Genomic DNA, 21,449 nt, shown 5'->3' on the forward strand with positions numbered 1-21,449 from the left:
CAGCGGGTCTCCTGCATCCGCTAGACATCCCGCCACATCCCTGGCATACCCTCTCCATGGACTTCATCACCGATTTACCCTCCTGTTCCGGATACAACACTATTCTAGTAATTATAGATTTGTTTTCTAAAATGGCCCACTTCGTTCCACTAAAGGGCTTACCTTCAGCTTTAGTTCTACCACGGGAATTCCTTGAAAATATTGTAAGATTGCACGGCTTCCCTTCGGTTTTGATCTCAGATAGGGGGAGCCAGTTTATCTCTCACTTTTGGCGAAGTTGCTGTCGTTTAGCTCAAATCGATGTGAGACTTTCAACCAGCCATCATCCCCAGACCGACGGACAAACTGAGAGGACAAACCAAACTCTGGAACAATATTTACGTTGTATGCTACAGCAGTCGGAAAGTAATTGGAAAGATATCCTTTGGATAGCCGAATATGCTTACAACAACTCGATCCATTCAGGAACCGGAAAAAGTCCCTTTTACATTTTATATGGGATTCATCCTCGAACCTCCAATCTCGACCCGCCCCAAGATCTTGGAACGCCTGCCGTGGATCAACTTCACAATGCTATCACTCAAGCTTTCAAAGAAGCGACAATCCACCTACAACAGGCTAAAGAACGGCACAAAAGAGGAGCAGACTAACAACGAAGAGACGCCCCTCAATACCAGGTTGGAGATCAAGTTTGGTTATCCACCAAACATTTATTACTTAAAGGACCTCACACCTTCAACCCAAAATATCTGGGACCATATCCAATTACAGCCATAATAAACCCAGTGGCTGTCAAGTTGGGTTTGCCATCCCACATGAAAATACATCCGGTGTTTCACGTATCTCTACTAAAACCTATGCAACCTGGAACCAGACTGAATAAACCTCCAGAGCCTATTCAAGTAAATGGAGAACCTGAATTTGAGGTTAAAAACATCCTGGACTCCAAGATCATCAAGTCAAAATTATACTATCTGATCGACTGGAAGGGTTACGGACCTCAAGAACGATCATGGGAACCCTCTGACCACGTCCATGCTCCTCGTCTAGTCAGAAACTTCCACCGAACTTTTCCCAATAGGCCAAAACCTCCGGGGAAGACAAGTTTGGGAGGGGCCTTGAGGGGGGGTGCTGTCATGAGCACTGCTCCCGAGAAGCCAAGTCAAGCCCAGCATCCCCGGAAGCAGGCTCACGACCCTCGTCCCCGGCTCCAGCAAACCCCTATTGGGGCCCTTTGGACCATTTCCTGGCGTCTCTGGTGCCAGGCTCATAAGGAACCTCAGTCCCAGCGCCAGGGGTGCCGGGCTCATAATTCTTGCAAAGGTGCTTGGGTGGACCTACCTGTAGCAGACCATGCTACATACTCACCTTTGCAAATGCTGGCAGGATGAAGTCCCCAGCCTTCTGCTGGGAGGAACTATTCCCTGAACTGGGACTACTTTCTTACCTGGGTGGGGCTGGTGCCACTCCTTAGCTCTGGAACACAGGAACTCTTTTTCCTGGGCGAGGCTGAGGAAGAACACACCCAATCACTCCAACACTATTTAAACCACACCCGATTGGGAAAACGTGCTTCGCGTTATTCTGCATCTGCAGCAGGACGCTCACCGAGTCAGCTCCAGCATTCCAGTGACATCTCCAGCTTCAGCTCAGCAACCTGTGAAAGAAAGACACGAGAACTATACTTACCATCCAGGAATCCAGACACCGGCAGAACCTGCAAGCAAAAGAAACATAAGGTTAGCAAGTTGCAACACGTTCGCAGCTGCGCTCGCTTACCTGATCCATCTGTGCTTTCACGGATTCTTCGCGGCCTTCTCTTCAGCAGCCTAACGGCACCTGTAAAGACAAAGAACATTGTTAAGTAGGAATCGGGTGAAGGCGGCCGCATTTACTTTTCCTACCTGCTTTTGTGCGCGTATTACGAACTCTTCAACCGCAGCAGCCCGGCACTTGAAAACAAGAAAAGACATTATTTAAGTGCCATTAAAGACTGCAAGAAAGCCTAACACTTACGTGTTTTCCCCACGTGCATCCGCGACTGGGAAAACGCCCGCAAGGTCCCGACACCTGCAAATAATAAAAGAACATTGTTAGAGGTGCTATAATAAGGTCACAGATCATTATACTCACGTACTTCGCACATGCAACGGCAACGGACGAACAACGCCCGCAACATCTCAAGACCTGAAAAAAGAAAACAAGGGACATTATTGAGGTGTCATTGAAATTCCCATACCTACGTACAACCGCACGTGTCGTGCTCTCAGTGATCACGCCCTCAGCATCCAGGCACCTGAAAAAGACAATGCAAAGACTTCATTAAAGGTGCCCATCTCTTCAAGACTATAAACTCTTTATACCTACTGGCATCCGCTCGTGCAGTAACGGCGGCATCACCTTTTGGCATCTCAGCACCTGTGCCACTTCTAAGGCCACAAAAGACTTTGAGTACCTCCAGTGATGTAACTGGAACCAACGCACCCCTGCATAAGTCGCAGGATGGAGAGCCCAGCATTTATACGCCTAAGGTGAGAGCTCACCAGGACATTGGACTTTCGGAGAGTTGGCGACTAGTGAGGAGGAAGTCCAGCCAAACGGTCATTAACCCTTTTTTCTTCCGCCTGCAGAAACCTTACCCTGCAAGCCAGACGGTCAATAAGAGGAAGCCCAGTCCAGAGAGTCATCCGAGCTCTACGCTTCTCAATTGAAGAGACTATAACAGTTCAGCCGGGACCAGCGCCTCCGTGGGAATCAGGTGAGCGTTACAGATGCCTCCTCCAACCAGCTGTTTATAATTTTAAGACAACATTTGCTTGTTTAAGTAGCGGCCTTGCATTAATGTTCACATTTAGTTATCTGCCATTGGAGTTCTTCCTTTCATTGATGTGACAGAAATGTTTTGGAGTTTTTGTGACAGATTTATTTTGCATGCATGTTGTGTTTTCTCAGGATGTTGTTATCTTACTATCCTGTGATGGTGTCTATGGGACTCATGTCTGGGTTCACATCTATCTCAACCACTATGGAAGATGTTGTCATTTGAGTGTGTAAAATGAGATAGGTGGTATTGATTGGGCTTTTGTAGTTCCAATTGTGTTTGTTTAATGAAGAATACATTACTGTTAGGGTTATGCCGGGCCCGTTCATAATTGCCCAGTTTAGTGTGCAATTTTGTTTTGTTGACTTTTGACATCAGCAATTACAACAGTCTTTGTGTCCGAGGAGTCCACATCTGCGCATTGTCACCCTGACAACAGTCTATAATCTTGTGCTGCATGGTTGGATAGTTGTTTGGTATTGGTAAGTTGTCTGGCTTAGTGGAGCTTGACTGTAGTTGGCCTAGTCTGACTGGCCAGCATACCAGGAGGTGGTATTGTTGAGTGAAAGTCTCTTGCTTTCGGAGCAGCAAAATGTTGTCACTGTTGCCTTTTTTGGATCAGTGTGAGACGGTAAGTCAATTTGGCTGTTCCTTCAGTGTGTTGACATCCCTATGGTGGTTTATTTCTAGAGCCTGGTTTTCGAAGTTAGTTTAGTCTTCGGCTTGTGCAGTAGATTTGAGTACTAAGCCTCGTAATGGCCAGTCTGTGCTTAGACGTGGCAGGTATGAGACATGCTGGTGGCAGCGGCAGATGAAAGGTGCATTGTTCATGTCTTGTTGGTGAGGAATGTAGCAGAGTTTAGCCTGATGAGGGGCGGTATACGCTTGGACGTGGCACATCTGAGACCCGCTGGTGGCTGCGGCAGGTGAAAAGTATATTGTGCATGTCGTATTGGTGATGAATGTAATATTGTTGGTGAGGGACTACTGCCTGCAAATTAGGCATGCTGGTTTGGACTTCTCGACCCTGGTCTCCCCATTGAATGGAAATGTATGTGGGTCTAAGTGGTATGGATGGGAGACCAATGTTGGCCATTGTGCAATGTGTGTTGTGCTTTCTTCCAGGGCCCACATCCTTTGGTCTTTTCCTAGAGTGGGGTGTGTGTTATGTTGTGACTTCTTGGTTCTTGCTTCATTGATTTAAGAATGGAAGATGTGTTATATCCTGTTTCAGTGCCTGAATGGATCGGGTGATGTCATGGGCTAATGTCATGGAGCAAATGTTCCCTGAGTGCATGGAATGTTGGTCTGTTGGCATTTGACTGCAGAGGTTGCAGCCCAGGCAATTAGAACCATGTAGCCTGGGTGATGGGAGACGGTGGGCTCTACTCAAGCTCCTGTCCTACTCTGTTCCTAGCAGGTGTTACCTGAAGACCTACATACAGGAATTTGTATTTGACCTCACCTGCCGCCTCCAGAAACCCTCCTTTTAACACTAAGGCTCAAAATCTGCACTCACCACTAGTCTTAAGCTATTAATATTAGATGCAGTGAGTAACAGATGGTGTGCTGTGTGTATGTGTATTATTGAGTTGGCAAGTGACTTTGGTTGGCAACTTAAAATGTTTACCCCTGAGGTAGTTAGGAGACAGAAAATGTATGCAGCAGAATTGCTCATATATAAATGGACAACATTTCAGTTTTCATCTCACGTGGAAGTGATGCTTGTGGCATGCTTGGAATGATCTCATCCTGCATATTGGCTGATGCTGGCAACCCGAGAGCTGCTTCCTGCTCCTAGTCATCAAGTCAATTCTGATCCCTCTAGGTCAGGATATACTAAAATAAAATTCTACATTTTCTTAGTGAGGAGCCATCACTACCATACATTTTGAAATGCCATTGTAGACGATTTGAGGCCAAAAGGGAGACCCTTGTAAGGAAGGTCTACTGAACACGTCCTGCCCCATCCACATATGCAAAAATCAGTTGAAAGAGCAATCTGCACTGCGCCTTTCCAATGTACTTATTTGGCACTCAGAGATCTCGGATCTATTGTGTCTGCAACCTTCTCCACCGAGTAGATTTAGTCTTGCATAAACCTTAGGAACTTAGCTACTGCTCCTTTCAGAAGGAAAGCTTTCATTTCCTGAAACAGTGACAGCTATTTGTGAGACCGGATTTTGGAGGCTGATGTAGGAGGAGTGTTTGGAGAATTTTAAAGAATAACCACACTGTACAATTTGGATCACCCAACTGTCTTTGGTGAGATTTTGTTAGGTTTGTTTATAATCCTATTCTTAACTGGGCACTATCAAAAGAAATAGTCCAAAAGGCTTATTTATTCTGTGCAGGTGGGCGGGTTGTGGGGGGAGGTTGCAGCTGCAGTGGGCTGTCTGCCACTTTCCAAATTGAGGCCTCAGCAGTCTTTGAAAACGTTGCTCTTGATTAGGTAAATGGCCTTGATGTTGATCTTGCCACCTAGACCCATATGAAGGCCTTATGTCCCTCTTTGGGTCATGGATGATATGGTTTAGTTTTCATCCTAGTAACCTCCATCTGAAGGTACAGAGTAGAGGGGAAGCCATAAATTGGCAATGCTTTTCTGTTGCGATCTTTGAAGTACAAAGCCTACTTTTCCTCACATGGTCCCTTGCAGAGTTTTGTGGCTTGGTCCCACTCAGCCAAGCTGCTTAATCTAAAGCCTCAGTGGGTGGCTCTGTGTTTTCTAGCTCTGCCTTAAGGTGTATAACACTTAAGACAGGATTAACCCAAAGTCTCACAGAGAGAATGCCTCGATCAATGATGTGGCTTTTTCGCTAGTGTAAAAGGATTCAACTTTGTGAACTTAATTTTACCGGGTTTACCATTCATGAAAGAAAGTAGGTTATAGTTGTTTGCCTTGAAAACCCGAGTTTTTTCACTGTCTCTGGTGCACAACGACTATCTCTGGTCCTCACTGATGAGTGGGGATGTGTGAGTCTTAGCCTGCCTGAAACCAGCTCCAACTGGCACAGGAGAGTAGATTAATTTCTTTGTGTGAGAGACTGCTCTGGAATGCCTGGGTAGATGCTAGGAGGGACGTTCTGCCATTGGCTGACCATCCTCAGTTAATATTATGCTTGAAGTGTGAATGGCTGCAGTGTGTTCATTCTGGGTACTCCCCTGTTTAAACTCATCTTATGAAACACATTACACGCTGATTTTTAGTGATTAAAAAAAAACAGATTCTACTTTGAACATAGGTATCAACAACTAGAAGATCTATTAAAAAGGAACCCAGTCTGGCCTTGTACCACAAGTTGATCACAAACCTTTTCAGTGACTTGCAGTGCCCTTATAATGTGTGCCAGGTGGTACTTTATCCCATATATTATTACAACAATGTTTAACGAAAGTGTTCATTTGAAACGAGCAATGTAAACTATTATGGTGTTCCATTTTACAATTATAGTACAATTTAATAATGTCCCTTTTTTAATAGTTTGTCTTGCTGTCAATACACACTGTTTTGTCTCTCAAAATGTCGTTCCTTCATGCAAAGTGTCACACTGAGATTCCAACCCATCACCTGTTTCTTCTGTGAGCTGGCAATGCGACTCGCACCCAGATAGAGTGTGAGAGAGAAAGAGAATGAGAAAGAGAGTGGGAGAGAGTGAGGACCGAGAGAGAAGAGAGAGAGAGCGAAAGACAGAAAGATAGAGGGAGAGACAGAGAAAAAGGAGAGAGCGAGAGAGAAAGAGAGAAAGAGAGAGAGAGAGAGAGAGAGAGAGAGAGAGAGAGAGAGAGAGAGACTATATTGGCAAATCATTTTGATTTTATTAAACCTGTCAACTTTAATGGAATGAATGAAACTCCGCAAATTAATTTATGATTCTATGCAAGAAATGTAATTATGGATGCTCAGAAATGTATTAGAATGTAAGTAAGATGTTGTTTTGAAAATGTCTACATGAAATCGATCGGAAGCTAGAAGACTACATACATGCCAAATAGGTTATTTAATGGGATTGACAGATTATTTGTGGCTTTCATAACTTAATAACATCGATTCCTTCTTAAGTGTTCTTTTTCCAAAGAGTCAGACTCCTAAAGAAGAACATATGATTGCACCTAAAACAAGCGGAGTAAACACATCTGGAAAAAGATAGTAGGACCCAAGATCGCAGTATTCACTGGGAATCTGAATTCAGCGCAAAACCATGGAGCTTGCTAAATTGATCATGAGGACACACATAACACTATGAATCTGAACTGAGTGTTAATGTGTCATGCGCTCATGCATTGTAATAGGTGTCTTGCACTACACTAGTCATGTCACGTATGGAAAGGAGAATCCACACTTGGAAACACTAACCCGAGTGACTCATCTATAAAATGCTTCCAGTGAGAGAGCATTCCATTCTGTGTTGCAGCCCTGTGAATTTGAAGTGCTCTGGGCAGTGCAGCAACATCTTTTTAAAAACACATATTTGAGCTTTGGGAGGTCACAACGCCTCACGTGGCTTACTCTAGGGCATGATAATGCATTCGCACAAGGACAGAATGACCTTTTGGAAAATATATGTGTTTGATTTCGGGAAAGTATGCGTGCAAATGTGCTGTGCGCTCATGCGTTGGTGTATGAAGCATCCCCACATTCAAAATCCTGGAGAGAAGAGCAGTGTAGCAGCAGCAGATCTGAAACTAATCCTAACTGGGGACCTTTACCTTTATGGAAAAACACTCCTAACATGTTTTTTTTTATTTTACTCCGAATTCAGATTTAGAGATAGATATGATAACACAGTGTTTTGTTAGATCTTCGTATTAGGGAACCGTACATGCTTTCCTGTTGCCAACCAATCAGGAACCATGTCGTGTGGGTTCTAACCACTAGTAGAATCACATATTCCAAAAGTACCTTTTGCCGTTTTGTCATCTGAAATAAATCAGTCGACGAAAGCCTGGCAAGTCTACTAGCACTCCTACAAAATACTCTTTTCTGGGTCCTTTGTGTTTGTAAAAACAGAGGCGACATGCCCACCACGGTTTGCATTGGCCTACTCTTTCTCGCTCTAAGGCATTTCGACAATTTCTGTCTCAAAAAAAACTTGAGCCCATCTTAAGTTTTCTTTCAAATGGTGAGTCCATGGGTACCTGTTAAATGAGTAATGGTCATGTACCTCACGAAAGAGTCCAAAGAAATGGGCTCTGATGTACATTCGTACCTATTGCACTGTGTATCCTAGGCCTTTCTCCCTCTTGCAGGATTCTAAAACTTAGGTGGTGTATAAATGTGACCTAATACTATACTATTGCACTGTGTACCCTAAGCCTTTCTCCCTCTTGCAGGATTCTCAAACTTAGGTGTGTCTCCCCTCCTCTCTAAACTGTGCTCTGCCTGTGATCCCCTCAAATCCTGCTTATTGTCTTGTCCCGTGGCTGAAATTGCTGTCTCGCGCTATCCTGTCTGCCTGCTCTAGTTGTCCTTTCTTTGTCTGTCGTCCCTCTCCCTTCCACCTCTCCCACCTACTCTATGGTGCTCACTGTCTCTCCTATCTTTTCCAACTGCTTTTCTATCGACTATCCTGCTCTCCTCACTAAATCTGGTAGGAAGAAGTTCAAAAAGGACATCCTGGTCTCCAACCCAGGCCTCGCTATAGCTGACACCTACACCAGTGCCTCCTCTAAGGGAACTCTCACCGACATCCTCTTTGTCGTTCCTTCACCTGACCTATGGACACTTCATATGGTCTCTGTGCTCTCTCCTTTCTCTTCCTCTCCCATTAATGGTGGCACCCGGTGGGATGCCCTACTGGCCTCCTTCCTTTCCTCTAAGGTAATCATTAATATATACTCAACTGGGACCGTCTTGGTCCAAGGCCCTCAGGCCAACCTTCACCTCTTTGACAGACGCCTCCCGCGCCTCATCAACTTCCCTTCTTCTCCCCCTGTCCCCTCTCTCCCCTCCGTGACTTCCTCATGTCTCCCTTCTGCCTCTTCCTCGGCTACCTTGCCTTCTCCCTCCCTCCCTGCCCCCCCTTGGGCTCCTTCTACACTTCCTAAGGGCGCACCTCGGACCTGCACCCCTCCCCGGAAGTCCTTCAAGGATGGCAACCTTCTCCATATTGCCACTCTCAACTCTCGCTCTGCTGTCAAACAATCCTCTGATATCTGCCGCCTTCTTGAAGAACTTGACCTTGATGTCCTCGGTCTCACTGATACATGGTTCATGGCCAGCTCTATCACTAGCTTTGACACCTACTACCTGACGGCTACAAGATCCTCTCCACACCCAGGTCCAACCGCTCTGGTGAGGGTGTAGCCCTGATCTTCCCCGAGTGGATTCCTGCCTCTGTCATACCTTTGCAAACCTACTCCTCTTTTGAATGCCTCGTCTGCAGGCTCTCTCTCTCCCCTAGCCATTCCCTTACTATGGCTACTATCTATCGGCCACCTGGTCAGATCTCATCCTTCCTTTTTGAGTGGGCAGACCTCTCCTCCTCACTCCTGGCCTCAACCTCTCAACTCCTTCTTCTTGGGGACTTCAACATCCACCTGCATGCCTCCTGTCCTCCCTCTGTACTCTTTTGTGACCTCTGCGACTCTCTCTCACTCACCATTCTCTCATCTGGCCCGATTCACTCAGCAGGGCACACACTGGATGTTCTGATCTCCTCAGACCTTCCCCTCTCTGTTCCCCTCTCTACTCCTCTCTCCTGGAGTGATCACTGTCTCCTCTCCTCCAACCTCACCCTCCCTACCCACCAGGCCAAGCCACCTCCATCATTGCCACCCACCTTCTCGGTCATCCGACCCATGAAGCGCGTGTCAGCTGAGGCTTTCGCCACCACCTTCTCACCCCCTCCTCCCCCTTTGGCTGACTCCCACCCTGACACAGCCCTCTCCATGCTCCACTCCGCTATATCTGATACTCTTGATATCCTTGCCCCTGTCATGAGAATCCGCCTGAAGCCCAAAGCCAAGTGCAACTCCTGGTATGACTCTGACCTCGTCACCCTCAAACGCAAATGCAGGGTGGCCGAGAGGAAATGGTGTGCTTCAAGTACATCCTCTGACAAACTGGCCTGCCGCCTGCTCCAGAGGCAATACCGGCTCTCTGTCCTAACCAAGAAGAGAGCTCATATCCAAGCCCGCGTCTCTTCGGCGTCAAACAACCCGGCTGAACTCTTTAAAATCTGCAAGGAACTGGCCAAATCTGCTGCAGTCTCTACCTCTCCTGTCCCTTCACAGGCCCTCTGTACGGCCCTGGATTCTCACTTCATCTCTAAAACTCAGGTCATCCCGTCCTCACTCTCCTCCTTTCCCCTCCCTCGCCCTCTCCCCTGCTCTTCCTCCGACCTTTCCGCAGCCTCCTCTCCTCCCTCCTTCTCTGCCTTTCCCCTGTTCTCCGCTGATGAGGTTTCTAGACAAGTCCGATCAATGAAAGTCTCATCAAAACAGGTTCACCCTTGTTCCTCCAAAACCATAAAGGACCACATTGACTCCCTGGCTCCTGCCCTTGCTGACTTCTGCAATCACTCCTTTGCCACTGGAGTCTTCCCATCCACCCTTAAGCACTCCCTTGTGCACCCCCTTCTTAAGAAACTCTCTGCTGACCCCTCCTGCCCGGCTAATTATCGCCCCATCTCCATCACTCCCTTCATGGGCAAGCTCCTGGAGAAACTGGCCATCACCCAGCTAAATCTCCACACTGAATCTGTTGGCTGTCTTTATGACCATCAGTCTGGCTTCAGAGCTGCCAGAAGCAGGGAGACTGCTCTTCTGAACATCCGTGAAGACCTGCTCTCCAACCTTGACACAAACACCCCTTGTGTCCTCATCTTGCTTGATCTCTCTTCTGCCTTCGACACTGTCAACCATGCCATCCTGCTCAACCGTCTCCGTGATAACCTGGGTATCACCGGTCAGGCTCTGGCATGGCTGACCTCTTTCCTCTCCGACGTCCCTCCCAGGTTCACCTTGGGTCTTTCCTCTCTGTTATCTTTTTCTCTACTTGTGGTGTGCCCCAGGGGTCTAACCTCTCTCCCTGGCTTTTCAACCAATACCTGGCACTCCTGGCCCACCGTATAGCTGCTCTGTGCCCCAACTTTCAGTGCTACGCGGATGACACTCAGCTCATTTTCAGGCTACCCTCTGCCTCCTCCTCTACTTCCCTCATCTCCGACTGTCTGTCTGCTATCCAAGAGTGGTGCGCCACCAATGACCTCTGCCTTAATGCCAGTAAGACTGAGATTCTTCTCATCGGCACACCCACTCCCTCCTTTCCTGTATCGCTCTGGCTGGCCTCTCTTGGCACCCTCCCTGCTCCCACCTGCAAGGCTAAAAATCTCGGGGACATCTTCGACTCTACACTCTCCTTCTCTCCTCATATCTCTGACGTCTCTAAGAAGTCACACTACAAGCTACACCTCCTCAGAGATATTCTGCCTTTCCTCTCCTTCCCCCAGAAGCTCACTGTCTCCAGAGCTCTGGTTCTCTCCATGCTGGACTATTGTAACAACCTCTTTCTAAATCTGCCCGCTTCTACTCTCCGCCCTTTGCAACTTATCCAAAACAGAACTGCGAGACTTGTCCTTGGCCTCAAGCCCAGGGATCGTATCTCTCCGGGACTGAAATCTCTGCACTGGCTCCCAGTGGCTGCGAGGATACAGTTAAAAACCCTCTGCATCGTCCACAAGGCCTTCTGGGGCCTGGAGCCTCAATACCTTCAACTATCTCTTCCTAAATACCTTCCGTCTCGAGCTCTTCGCTCATCTGCCTCCAATTCCCGAGGGGTCAGTCGCTTCGCCAAACAACGAGCGGGTGGTAGATCTCTCTCTTCGGTGGAGGCCTCCCTCTAGAACAGCCTCCCTGCCTCCCTGAAACTTGAGGAGAATCATCTTCGGTTCCGTAAGCACCTCAAAACGTTTCTCTTCTCGTCCGCTTTTTCTCCTCTTCTCCCCTGCTGATTCCCTGGCCATCACGGGAACTGCACTGGTTACCTGGCCACCTCCGTTTCTCGGGCCTGATTCCTCCCCCGCTAGCCGGTTCCTGCCCATCCCTGCACTTGGTGACTGTTTTCTGTATCCCTACGGTCCCAATACCTGCACTTGACACTGACGTTTGCACTTACCTCTTTCACTTGCCACCTGCTGGCAGCACTTCATTATTGTTTACTTATTGTTATTTATTTTTGTTGTTCTCTATCCCATGTACTGCACTTTCCTCTTCCATTCCCCCCTGCACTTCTCCTCCTTCCCCTCCCTTGCACTTGTGCGGTCTGAATGACACCTGGCCTAGTAGGATCGTTTGTCTGTCTGCCCCTGTTTTCCCCCCTCCCTTGCCTCGTCGCGCCTTGTAACACTTTTGTATAGGCGCGTTATGCATGCCATATCATATCATCCCTGACACATGTGTTCAGCACAAACAATGAGGGATGATGCAAGATCACATTCTCTAAATTCCTTCCAATGCCTTTTCACCTAATGTTTGCACCTACGAGGGCGCTTTCTCCTGTGCCTATCCTGCATTGTGCACATGATGTTTTCTCCCACTTTAGCCTCTAGTTGAGATATAACTGGCTCCATACATCCTGGAATGCCTCATCAGATATCTAGCCTCTAGCCCAGAGTCTCTAGCTGTCTGGAATCTGCAACTCACCCATCGTTTCAATTACTGTGCTGCCCAGGTTCTTCACCTTTTTCATCCCATGGATGCCAGGTAACCTTTTCCTGCTTTTGGTTTGTATTGTCTCACCATTGTATTCACCGACACCAGAGTTGCTATTCACAATAATGGACAAAATAATGGCTCTACCATTTGGTAGCTGCCTCCTATACATGGTAACATGAATTGTTTTGCTCGGATTGGCAGCCCATGTACAAAGTAATAAGGGCAAACATCCTAGAGAGGTGCCGCAAGTCTCTACGAACCTGGATAAGCCGCCTACTATGGGAAGAAAACAAAAAGCTCCCAGGAATTAAATGCCAAACAAGTCATGAATTCAAGACTTATTTGGAAGCTGCTATTTGGCATTTAATACCTTGAGGGGTCGTACAAAGACTGGGTCACACGCCTAGCACCTGCCTCAATGTGTAAGGTATAGCATAGTCCATTTTGAAATTCGCATCACACCCTAACCTAACAGGCTAAGGTACCATACTTTAGTAAGATTTGATACTGTGCCTTGAAAAGGACTGTTTTTGTCGAAACACGTGTTGTCAACTACAGTATCGACTACAAAATAAAATACCATGAACTATGTAATTTGACCAGTCTGCTTACAATGTGTCATGTGACAGCCCATGTTTATGGAACACCGTGGAGCTTTTTTTGTCAAACTTTATGTTGGGATAACCTTCAGTTCCATAATACCGCAGCAGTCATATTCACTTCTTTATCCCATTAACATATCAAGCCACAGTGTGCCTTATCCTGGTCACCCCACAGAAACATTTCTTGTACTACAGGAAGTCCCCTGGTGGCAGTATATAGGTGATCTCTCAGGTTACTTCTATACTTCCTGAACAGGTGGTAGTAAAGTATGTCCCACCAGAACTATCCCTCAAGTATCACACCATTGCTCTCACCGAAACCCCAGTACTGCTTCTGAGAAACAGGGGGTCAGGTACACCTTGAATGGGGATCGGTAGTCTGAATTTGCACAGACAAAACTTCCCAATGGCCTATTAGGTGGCAGCAGAAACTTTCTCAAAACCACAGAATCTTTCTGGGATCCAGCTCATCACTTTAACTGGGATCACTGGCCACGCCTACCAAGAACGACCTCAGAAGAAGTGTGATTATTCCTGCCCCAAAGTGACTACCCAGAGGGAATCCAGCAGTGGTGTGACAGTACTGTATTTGTTAGGGGAAATTCCTGTTGTTCCTTGGGGTTGCTTCCCATGGCAATGTCGTTGTAATGCCTGGTATGTTTATCTGCATTGGAGGGTAGTGGCCTGCCACTGTGACATTTCTGCCTTTTTGTTTTTACTACTATGCCATCCACTAGGGAAAATGCAGCTACTGAAATGTTTTCATCAATGGCTAAGCCACTTCCGTTTCCCAGTATGGTTTTTATGGTGTGCACTAAGGTGCCTCCCCTGGAAAGATCCTGGCCTCTGCAGCAGGCACCCTTGGATTATGGTACTCCCCCTTCACATGGGTGACAGGTGGGTGGCCGGTGTTATGGCCAGGGGTATCCGCAAAAGACAGTGGTTCCACGAGGAGATGTCCGAGTTGCATGAAGATACTCATGGTTATACACAGGTCTCTCCTATGGGCAGAATGGAACTCGATAGAGAGGACAAGATGTGTCAAAATGTTTTAGTATATCCGCCTGGAGGAATACCTGTTAGTAATCAATCAGGAGAATTTAACTCATTCTCTTCGGTTATTGATGTGGCTCTGCAGTCTCCTTTGAAATCTATGGATGATGCCATCTCTGAGTGCCTAGGACAGGTCCAGCCAGACACCAAGGTTTCGGAGGTTGGCTACATTCAGGCCATACGTTTGTTGTTTATTGAGGAGAAGAGTATCTCTGATCTTAATCAGTTTGTTACCAGGTTAGATTTCTGCCGCTGGGCAGCCTCTCTGGACAAGTTGGTCTGACAGACGCCCCCTGAAAGGCCTGACACAGAGAGTCAAATGGAGTGGATTAACATATATGATATGATATGCCCAGAGGTTTCTAAGTGCGGACCCGGGGATCGAACCCGTGTTGCTCTGTGTCATCTTGCTTCCAAGGTTGCAGCTGAGCTATCCTCCTGGGACAACATACTGGTCTCTCCCAATATATGGTGGCGACCGCTTGTCAAACTGATCTGATGGATTCTAATAATGGGGTTACCTTTCTTGGGAAATGCAAGGAACATCACTTGGTTTCTGCTCGACGTACCCCTGATATGGTGTTGGTATATGTACCTGCTGAGCCCACTAACAGTGTTATATCGTCAGTTCAAACATCCCCGATCTTGGTGGACATGAGAGACAACCTGGTTATTTTGTCACAAGGGTGGCACATGCGTCGTAAAACAACCAAAAGGGAGCTCATTGTTTACTCTGGCGGAAGAGCATTCATTATGGATCACCGAAACTGTATCATCACTAATGTGGCCGAGTCAGAAAAGCATGAGACCAGGCAGGCATTGCAGAATAAGGTCCTCTCCTGCATTCGCACACAAGTAGGCCAGGGTTGTGTAAGGCGGCAAGACCTGAAACCTTTACGGTGGATTTGAATCCCGGTTTGGTGTTCTGAAAGGAACACAGACTGCATCATTATTGCTTGTGGTATTAGCAAAATGTCCGTTTTCTTTTTTAACCGTTTGAGGCGGATTAACAATGTGTTACTAGTATCTAAAATGAGAATAGCCCTCTTCTTTCAAAATTGTTTTTTTTTTTTTTTTAATGATTTATTTGTTTTGTCTCTTGTCTTCAGCGCTTCCATGCCCACGGGCTCTTTTCCAGTGCTATCTAAATAAATGAAATAAAAATAAATAAACAAATAAAGGCAAAGTACACTAAAGACAGATGGGGGAGGGTCGTCAAAAAGCATCCTGACCCTCTCCGTCTGCATTTACAGAACCTCTCCCTCACTGAGCCAGAACAGCACAGTGGCATTCTTAACCCACCCTGCTGGTTTTGCACCAAAAAGACATTTTCCATTGCAACCTGCACAGTAGACAGCGTTTTCCCCAAGAAAAGACAATTAAACAGACCCCGGATGTTGACAATTACCCAGATTTAAACCTCTTTTGCCATACTAGAAAAGAAAGCAAATTGAGGAGAGATGTAAAATGTTTCCCCGTCAAATAAACTTGCAGGCTGTGAGGCATGGATTAAAAATTGCCACCACCCTTTTTATAACCCTCTCCTCTGAGATCCAAGCTACACAGACTTGCTCCCAAACAGATCACTGTACAGAGCTCCAGGGGCTATATTACAGAAACGTTGCACCGGTGCAAGTGCAGTGTTTGCACAGTATTAGGACTGGGGCAAAGTTTGCTCTATTTTTAAAAACACTGGGATATATTAAAAAACCATTCCACCTCGACAGGTGCATTTTGGCATATTAAAAGCACCACGGCTAAAATGTCCCTATTGCTAAAAAGATACATTTGTGAAGCATTTTTACATCAGGGCAAAGTTTGCCCTAGTGGTAATATCATACCGTATTAGCACTAGGGCAAACTTTGCCCTGGCGCAAAAATGTAGTGAAAATTCATCTTTTTTGCACGAGGGCAATTGTATCCCTTGTGCTTTTAATATGGCAAACCTCACTTGTCGAGGTGAAATGGTTTTTTAATACATCCCAGTGCTTTTAAAAATAGGGCAAACTTTACCCCAGTGCTAATACCGTGCAAACATTGCACTTGCACTGGTGCAAAGTTTATGTAATCTGGCCCTTGATCACTTCAGTCAATCAGGGAACTGATACAGGATAAAGGCAGTAAGAAAGGGGGTATTTCCTCAGTCTGGATGAGGGGAAGCTGGTCTGCTGATATTCCTTGCCCAACTGTGCCAGAGTACAGCCAAGGAATGCTGGGTGGACCTAGAGGAACCAAAAGCCTGGAGAAATGGCTGAGGCCAAACCCCATAACAATCACAGGATAATAAGGACTCTCTGTTCCTTGTAAAGCCAAGATAGCAAGTGAAGAGTTGGAGCTAGATGAGAGGAAGATCCCATCAGAGGTTGAAGGAAGACTTGTGAGAGAGAAGTTTGGAGGGGAAAAATAAGCGATAGAGGGGCAGAGAGAGAGGGAAGAGGAGGAGAGAAGAAAACCTGCAGGAGAGGTGTGCTTTGTAGGAGGGAAATCAGAGAGAAAGTGACAGAGGAGGAGGTACGATTAAGACTGTTGAGTAAGAGGTTGACACTAAAGGAAACTCAGAGGGGAAAGATGCAGAAGGAAAGTTGAAACAGGTGCAGGCTGGAGGAGAGAAGTGAATCAAAAGGAAGAAAGAGGACATTGGAGCTATATACATGTTGTAGAGAATGTAGTGTAAAGTAGGAGGAGGATGTGGAGAAAGAGTCCAAAATCGAACACCCAGCATTGGATACAACACTACAACCAAAAGTTAAAGATGAAGGAGTTGCTTTGAGGCAGCCAGTGATACAAGTGGGAACTGAACTGGGGTACAGACTATGTACAAGTCCTAGAGAAGTAAAGGGGGTTGTTTACCTGGGACCACAACAAAAAAGTAATCACTGAGAATTCAAACCAAGAGCACTCATAGAACGGCCAAGCTCATGCTGGGCTCTCGATCAACCTCAGTCTCTGACTAGCTCAGAACTCTGCCCTTCTAACTTGGCGTGGGTGGCGGGGGTGCTGGAGGGGTACCGCGAGACAACAAGGGTGCCATCCTTACAATTGACCCAGGAGAAACAGCAAAGAAATCAACTTTCATGGGAAATATGAGCTCCAAAGCCCAGAAAGGCCTGTGTTTGCCAATGATAAAACCAGCTTCCCAGACCTTGGGAATCGCTTAGGAACGGTGAGTGACTGCGGGTAACCACTCAGGAATTGCGAATAACTTACTTCCAACGCAAGCAGGACTGTCATTGACTTCGCGTGAATCATTCTAGCCAAAACAACCCTGATAACAAATTGTTATACACTAGGAATATGGACTCAGGTTCAGGCCCGCACCTTCACTAGATAGGTCTACAGACCTACCCTATACTAGGGCTCTCGAACATTTTGAGTTTTTATCAAATCATTTTTAGTACCATTAACAATAAGGTGAACTGATAATACATTGCAAAATGTGCAAACAATATGAAACAAAGCTGTAATTGCACAGTGATATGATGTACCACGAAGCCTCATTTCTGTGGACCATTTTGTGGGATTAACGATCGCCACAGTGCAAGTGTTATGTGCAAAAGAGTACCGCCTCTTAGGAGAGTAAATGCCTGCAGAAACAGGCTACAATGCTATAAGATCATGTTATATGAAGGCAAAAACAGAACAAGAAAGCAGTGATGAACTGTAAAAAAATAAAAGAAACATGTTTCTGTTAAAAGCCAAAGTTCTAAAATAACATGTACTTTTATGAGATTGTGGGATTGCAAACAAATGAAGCAACCCCTGCTAGACAAGCTACACCAAGCTGCACCAAGCCTCAGCAGAGGACTGGAATGGAGCACCCTTTGAATTGCAAGGAGCCACCTAGTGGTGAAATGATAAACAACATCTCAAAAAGCTGTGTGCAAACAATATCGGAGATACTTTGGAGTAAAAAAAAGCATCAGGATCTATGGATGATGAAACAAATGTGCCCAGTTAAAAATACAAAAAATGACACCGACGGTTATTAAATGTTATAAATGTTTGGGGATCTATATTAGATAGACCGGATATCATCCCTAGCAGATGTAGACTACTTCTTCCCCTTTATTGTCATGCCACAACTGAGTGAGGAGGACAGTGTGAGATATATGTGGAGGTGCACGCAAAAAAGGTAGGCACAAATATAAGAATATTACGATTGCTAAGAGTGGATGGTTTATCAGCTATATTTTATAGATATTTTGTGTGCAAGACAGCACCATTGTCACATGACCTGTTTGATAGTCAGGGGGGGTTGACCAGAGTCAATGCATATTTTCCTGATTAGTCCGATACCCAACTGGACAAGGATAACTTGCAATGTGCTAATTATAGGCCTATGTGCTACTATGTTTCAATCTGACAGAAAAATCTGAGTGAAACTACGTGCTTTGCAGCTAGACAAATAGATCGGGAGCCCAAATTGGACAAGTCATTTTGGCTGTGTGAAGGACAGAATTGGTAGCAATAATAATAATAATAATAATAATAATAATAATAATAATAATATTAATAATAACAATAATAATAATAATGATGATAATAATAATAACAATATCATTATTATTATTATTATTATTATTATTATTATTATTATTATTATTATTATTATTATTATTGAGAGCAGACCTAGCTTTGAGAAGCAGCAGAGTACTTTACAGAAGTATACAACTGTACAGATGGATAACAGAGTGCTTTTCAGAGGTAACAACAGAACTGATAAACAGCAGGGGTTAGAATGCATTGGGACACAGAGGAGGGGTACAGCTGTACAGGCTGGCGGGGAGGAGAGGGGTGGATGGCATCTAGCAAGTCAGGTGGCATGGGGCGCCAATGTGATGGCCTAGGTGTTGAGGAGGAGAGACTCCCTGACGAGGTGGGCATTGAGTTCCTTTCTGAATTGTAGGACGGGGGCATGTCTGATGCTGATGGAGAGGAGGTACCATAGTCCTGGGGCGTAGGCAGAGAGGTATTACCAAAATTGTTCGTTTACAATTGTTCGAATGAACAATTGACCGAATTTAAAGGGTCACAATTGGCCTTTTCACAATTGACCGTATATATATATATATATATATATATATATATATATATATATATATATATATATATATATATATATATATATATATAGGGGTTTTGGGGGGTTTGCCGTTGGGTAGGGGGTTGTGGGGGGTTTCCCCCCACATATATGTTACAATTGACCTTCACAATTCAGTCAATTGTGAAAAGGTCAATTGTAATTCGAAATTGTAATACAAACAATTTGTATACAACCGGCAGAGAAGGCTTGTTTTCTGATCCTTTCCTTTTTGCAGTAGTGGATTTCATGTCTGCACATGTCATGGCTTTTGGTGTTGCACTGCACGCTGGAGATGCTGAGTTTCTCTGCGAGATAGCTGGGTGACATGAGCGTTACTGCTTTATAGATGATGCAAGACTTGAAGGTGATTTGTGCATGCAGTGGGAGCCAGTGAAGGTCAGTGTGGGCCGGGTTACTGTGGTTGTATCTACAAAGACCATTGACAGGATATGCAGCTGTGTATAGAACACTTCTCATGGGCACAAATGATGATGAAGGGAGGACTTCGAGGAGGGCATTGTCCCCATCCAGGTGGGATAGGACCTGTGCTTGAATGTTGGATCTAAAGCTGTGCAGAGGGAGGAAGGGCTTCACTTTTCACAGGGGGAAGAGCTGATACCAAGCTGTCTGAGTTTTCTTAGCTATGTGTTCCTGGAAGGAGAGGTGTATGTCTATGTGGAACCCAAGGGACCTGTTGCAGGAGGTGAGTTCGGGTGTGAAGCCCTCAAGGTTCGTGGTTGATAGCCTGGTCTGTATGTCTGGGTGTTCGTTGTTGTTGGTGAGCAGAAGGAATATGGTCGCGCAGGGGTGGACCTTCAAGTATGCAATCGACATCAAAGACTTAATCAGCGAAAGGCAGGTTTTGAGCCCATGGATGTTAATAATATCAGGACAGTAACAAAAAAGGGTATCCAAACGTCAAAGATGCTCCAGTGCCCTGCACACTATCATAGGCTGGTCTTGGCTAATAATTCAAGGAAATGTCTACTTCTTCACAGTAGAAGCTTAAAATAGGTAATGATCTTCAACTGCAATCGATTTCAATTTAATTTGTCCTAAATGTAGTATGTTGTTTTGGTAAAAAATCATTAGACGTCCTTATCACTTCAAATGATGATTTGCAGACAGACTTCAAGAAGAAACTATATTCTGCATAATCAGCTCAACCTGTTTCAGGATGTTATCCCTTCACCAGAAGCAAAGGTATTACATTTTTTAGAATCCAGTCTATTCCCACCCAGGAAAGACAGATTGACCAATCACAATCTGCCTTTCCCAGGCATTCACTGCCTGTGACGGTAACAACAACAAAAAATCTAAAAAAAGGCGGCTGCCACTTAAATAGAAAAGGAACTAGGTCCCTTTCAGATGATGGTGGCCATTTTGAAACATGTTTTCCATGGCCGCCGTAATTCAGAAAGGGACTAAGTCCCCTTATCTTTTGAAAGGCTCATCTCCCATCAGACGACACAAAAAGAATTCAATTCAAACAATAGCGTTCATGCTGGCTGGGGGGCAGAAATGGGGTTTAACGGCCCACCAGCCCGATCTTGCGTAGGCCCGAGCAAAGTGAGGGCCTCAGCCCAGACCTATCAAAGCTTGGGCTGGTGGGTTATTAAACCCCATGTCCGCCCCCAGCGGAGACATGGAAGCTATAATAGAGAATACAAAAATATGTGTCATATTTTTACGAAAGTGTATAGTCTGTTAAAGAGATTATAATAGAACGAGTATGGTCACTTACATCAATTTACCTTTTCCAATTTAGGGAAAAAACTCCCTCTGTAATGGTCAACAAAAAGGTCAATCTTGGTCCATAAGCAATTTGGCAGTTTTTAGATTCATAAATAATCTCCATATAGGAGATCAGTGTTTAATCTGCAATATAAAAACGTATAAAGGTAAGGAACTGTGAGCAAATATGAAAAAATGTCATAAATTGTTAAGTACAGAAGTGAAGCTTACGCTTTCCTCCCTTAAGAGGAATGTTGCAGAACAACAAGAACATCTTGATATACCCTAGAGGATCACTGCATCTGAAACCAGTTTATTAAGAAGTTAACTATCATGCATGTATCGGTAAATCATAATAGGAATAAGGAAAGTGAATAAAGTGTTGATTGGTTAAAGGACAGATTACCTGCAAAGGAAAATCTGCTGTCACCGAAGAATAGAAATTCCTCATCTCACAGTGTTTGTTCCTGTTAGCGTGGCAAAAAGAACGCCACTATAA

The sequence above is a fragment of the Ambystoma mexicanum genome, chromosome 10 (genome assembly GCF_040938575.1).
Source record: "Ambystoma mexicanum isolate Mex_15411 chromosome 10, UKY_AmexF1_1, whole genome shotgun sequence".
NCBI lineage: Eukaryota > Metazoa > Chordata > Amphibia > Caudata > Ambystomatidae > Ambystoma > Ambystoma mexicanum.